Source organism: Columba livia, chromosome 11 (assembly GCF_036013475.1).
Source record: "Columba livia isolate bColLiv1 breed racing homer chromosome 11, bColLiv1.pat.W.v2, whole genome shotgun sequence".
NCBI lineage: Eukaryota > Metazoa > Chordata > Aves > Columbiformes > Columbidae > Columba > Columba livia.
Window position 1 is genome coordinate 21,545,541 of NC_088612.1, and position 4,899 is coordinate 21,550,439.

At 54.2% G+C, this 4,899-nt stretch overlaps 1 non-coding gene across 1 annotated transcript; it reads right to left on the minus strand.

The window, feature by feature from the left end:
• Positions 1-1,538: 1,538 nt before the first annotated feature.
• Positions 1,539-1,610, minus strand: TRNAQ-CUG (transfer RNA glutamine (anticodon CUG)). The gene has a single exon. It is a non-coding gene; the product is annotated as a tRNA-Gln (tRNA).
• Between the last annotated feature and the right edge of the window lie 3,289 nt (positions 1,611-4,899).

Genomic DNA, 4,899 nt, shown 5'->3' on the forward strand with positions numbered 1-4,899 from the left:
ATACCTGTTGTACATGTCAGCAAGATGAGCTGGAGCCAATTTCTGAACTTACAGTTAAAAGGCAGGTGGAGGACAGTGAAGTGCATCTGCAGAGAGAACTGAGGACAAGAAAGACAGACTGAAACTGTGTTGTGTCTGTGCTTTGTGTTTCAGCTTTGCCTCTCTCACCGAGCATGTCTTGCTTCAGACCCTGTATCCCAGCACCTTGTGGTTCCTCTGGCCCAACCCCACTTGCAAGCAGCTGCAGTGAGCCCTGTGTCGCCCGCTGTGGTGACTCGACGGTGGCCATTGAGGCCTCTCCAGTGGTGGTGACCCTGCCGGGTCCCATCCTCACTTCTTTCCCTCAGAACACAGTTGTGGGATCCTCTCTGTCAGCTGCTGTTGGGAGCTCCCTCAGCACTGGGGGGGTTCCCATCTCTTCTGGGGGCTCCCTTGGTCTGGGGGGATCAGGGCTGTGCCTGCCTCCCCCCCACTGCCGTCTGAACCGCTGAACCTGGTGCATCGTCCCTTCTGGAGCAGGAAGAATGATGGGGACTGCACAGCAGGAGTGTGGCCAGGCCTTGCAGATGGGCTGGGTGTCCTCATGCCAGCTGGCAGGAGGGACCTGTGCCCACGGCTCCTGGCTGCACGTCAGGCCTCGCTGTGCCTCCTCTGGCTCTGCTTTGCTCTGAGCTCCTTGAGAAAGGGCTCGTTCTCTTCTGCTTTGCTGAACCTCCTGGTGCTGGGGGAGGGTGCTGGAGTTAGGGACTGCTCTTGCTGGGCTGGGATTGCCAGCAGGTGGAGCAGAATGGGGAAAGGCAAGTGCTTGGTGTTTCAAGCTTGTCCTTGGGCAATGGGCTGTTCTCTGTGTTGCCCTGAACCCTGCAGATGTGTTTCTTGATCTCTGTTCTGTGCTACTGCATTTGCTCCTTCTCATCAAAGACTTTGCGCAGCATAGCTGGAGACTCGTGGTGGTTTGTACTCCTCCTCTGTCAGTTGTTCAACCGCTCTGCAAGAAAGAGGGAGAACCTGCTCTTTCCCATGACAATGACTGTGTCCCCATGCAGAAACAGTGCCAGGGTGGGTGGAATTCCCTGACAGGACACCAGAAGCAATGGACAGGAGAGGAAATAAACTTAGTGCCAGAAACAATGGTGGTCAAGATGGGGAAAAGGTTCCCAGCAGGGCTGTAGATTCTCCATCTTAGAAAATGTCCAACAGCCAACCAGACAAGGCCCTCAACAGCCTCCTCTTCTTGACCCTGCTTTGAGCCAGGCTTGGCCTCCATGATCTGCACCTCAGCTCTTGTGTGATTTGCTGAGCCGCTGCTGGATCCCCCATCCAGAAGCAGCCATCAGGAAGAAGGGAGCTGAGACGGGGCAGGGCCAGAGCTCGGGAAACCTGCAGAAGGTTGTTTTGCACAGGGCAGGAGAAGGGGCACTGATGTCAGTGCCAGGGCTGGGAGCACAGGAGAGGAGGGCTGATGGGAATGCATTAAAGAAGTGACCCAACAGCAAGGCTGTGCATGCTGAGGAAAGCTCTGAGAGAGCTAAAACTTGAGGTCCCACTGAGATTTGAACTCAGACCAGTGGATTCAGAGTGCAGAGTGCTCACCATTACACCATGGGACCTGCTGAACACCTGTTGTCTTTCTCCTGTGGCCACCCCAGTGCAGCCATATGGTCCTGGGTGAGCCTGGCACTCTCTCCATCTGCCTGGCCATCACCAAGTACAAACGCTCTTCCTCCAGGGCCACCAGGCACCCGCTACTCACAGGGCTTTTCAAGGGAATGCCAGAGCTATTTGCACAAGCCTCACATGCCTTCTGTTACGAGATCCAGGCTGATAAGCCCTGAGAATCTCACTTTCTGTTCATAAGACCTGGTTATGAAGTTTCCAGCTTATGCTCTTCAACATTGCCCCTCACAGAGTGCATTGATAGCCCAGAGTTGGGTGGTTTGATGCTTGTACTTGTGCTCTCTGCTGCTGCTTCCCTGCACCCCCATGTGGAAGACGTTGCATGATCCGGACTGCTTTCCTCTGCTAGGATTGTCTTGGCTGACTTCAAACCCTGGGCCTTTCTTCCAGGACACACTGTTCCCTTCTGTCCCAAAGTAGCCTCTCCCTCAGTGAGAATGGCGTTCATCTCCTAAGGCTGTTCCAGACTCCTTCACACCAGGCTCCTTTACCTGCACGAGCAGGATGCACCTTCCCTCTGCTCTTTCCCACTCTTTTCGTTTCTTCCTCCTCTCTCAGCCTGGCCTTTTCTGCCCTTTCTCGAATATGTCTTCACAGAGGGGCCACACACATTGCTGATGGCTCAGCTTTATGGTGCAGCAGGTGCACTGCAGAGCTGGAACTGTCCACATCCCACACAGGTCTTCCCCTTACCTCTTGACACAGAGGTGGTTCCCACACTAACAGGCTTGTCCTCCTCCCCAGCTACAGAGCCCTGATAGTCCCCTCTTGTTCCTGGGAAGGTGGGGACTGAGCTGCCTGGTGGCAAGTGGGAAACAGCAGTGTCCCCAGGACATCCCCTGCCTGCTTGGAGGAACTGTGTGCTGTGCTCTGGCTGCTGGTCCACAGCCTCCTCTGCCTTGCTGATGGGCACTTTGGGAGCGGTGCCTGCAGAGAAAGCAAAGGAGAAGGTGTCAGTGGCAGAGAGAGGGGGCTCAGGCACTGGGACAGCCCTGGGCAGCCCTGGGTGTCCAGAGGGCAGGAAGGCAGCAGTGCAGGGAGCACCTGGTGAACGCTGCAAGGGAGAGGCAGTGTCTGGTGGGGCTGGAGCGAGGCCAAAAGCAAGTAGCAGAGGATGGTTTTGATCCATCGACCTCTGGGTTATGGGCCCAGCACACTCCTGCTGCGCCACTCTGCTCCCCCCAGAAGCTCTGGGGGGACCTCCTCAGCTCTGCCTGATGCTGCATGGACCTGCCAGCACCAGCGCTGCTGCTCAGGCCTCCTGCCCTCCTCTTCCCTGCACCCATCACCAGGCTGCACCAAGCTCTCCCTGCAAACCTCAGTGTCCCCGCATTTGGGCTGGCAAGCGCAAGGGCCTTGCTTTGTCCTTCTCCCCTCTTCGGCAACCCTTGCTGTACATACAGACTGGGGGACCAGATGCTGGAGAGCAGCTCCACGGAGAAGGATCTGGGGGTTCTGTTTGACAGCAAGTTGGACATGAGCCAACAGTGTGCCCTGGCAGCCAAGAGGTCCAACCGTACCCTGATGTGCATCCAGCACAGCATGGCCAGCCAGGTGAGGGAGGGGACTGTCCCGCTCTGCTCTGCACTGGAGCGGCCTCACCTGAGACACTGTGTGCAGGGCTGGGTGCCATGGGATAAAGAAGATATTAAGCTACTAGAGAGTGAGCAGAAGAGGGCTAAAAAGTTGCTGAAGGGTTTGGAGAAGAAGCCAAATGAAGAGCAGCTAAAGCCTCTGGTTTTACCCTAATTCCAAACACAGGTGATTCCTCCTCCTTTACCCATTGACTGAGGTACTTGGAGCACACAAGCTTTGCGATCTGCCTTTCGTATTCAGCCAGCAACATCCCCTTATGTGTCCCCCCACCAACATTCCCTGTAAACTGACTGGTTAAACCTATAAGTTTTTGCTTGGAGAAGAGGAAACTAAGGGGTGACTCATTAATGGTTATCAATATGGAAAGGGGGAGTGTCAGGAGGATGGAGCCAGGCTCTTCTTGGTGACAACCAGTGACAGGACAAGGGATAATGGGAACACAGGAGGTTCCATTGAAATCTGAGGAGAAACTTGTTTGGGGTGAGGGTGGCAGAGCCTGGCCCAGGCTGCCCAGGGAGGTTGTGGAGTCTCCTTCTGTGCAGACATTCCAACCCGCCTGGACACCTTCCTGTGTAACCTCATCTGGGTGTTCCTGCTCCATGGGGGGATTGCACTGGATGAGCTTTCCAGGGCCCTTCCAACCCCTGACACTCTGGGATTCTGTGGTAAGTCTGTTGCACTCCATTGTGTCAAGATACGGGCCTGGTCACCACTGTAAAAGGCAACAAGTTTAATATATCAGCAACATAAGGAGCGGTAAGGGGAATGTCCATCCCTGATGGATACAGAGGGAAACATAGTGACAGAAGATGAGGGAAATGCTGAAGTACTAAATGCCATCTTTGCCTCAGTCTTTAATAGTCAGAACAGTTGTGCTTCAGGTAGCCAGCCCCCTGAGCCAGAAGACAGGGATGCGGAGCAGAATGAAGCACAAATAATCCAGGGGGAAATGGTTAGTGTCCTGCTATACTGCTTGGACATCCACAAGTCTATGGGGCCAGATGAGATGCACCCAAGGGTGCTGAGGGAGCTGGCGGAGGTGATCACCGAGCCACTTTCCATTAATTATCTGCAATCTTAGCTAACTGGGGAGGTCCCAGTTGACTGGAATTTGGCTAACGTGACACCCATCTAGAAGCGTCAGAAGGAAGATCCAGGGAACTACAGACCTGTTAGTCTAACCTGGTGCTAGGGAAGGTCATGGAGCAGATAATCCTGTGGATCATGACATGGAATATAGAAGAGAACCATAAGATCAGGCTCAGTCAACGTGGGTTTATGAAAGGCAGGTTCTGTTTGACCAACCTGATCTCCTTGTACGACAAGATGACCCACGTAGTAGATGAGGGAAAGGCTGTGGATGTTGTGTAGTTAGATTTTAGTAAGGCCTTTGACACCATATCCTACAGCATCTCCTGGGGAAGCTGCAGCTCATGGCCTGGATGGGTGTATCTGCAATGGGTAAAGAACTGGTTGGATGGCCGGGCCCAAAGAGTTGCGGTGAAAGGAACCAAATCCAGTGGGTGGCTGGTTATGAGTGGTGTCCTCAGGGCTCTGTACTGGTGGCAGTTTTGTTTGGTCTCTTTGTCAATAACCAGAATGAGGGGATTGAGTGCACCCTCAGTG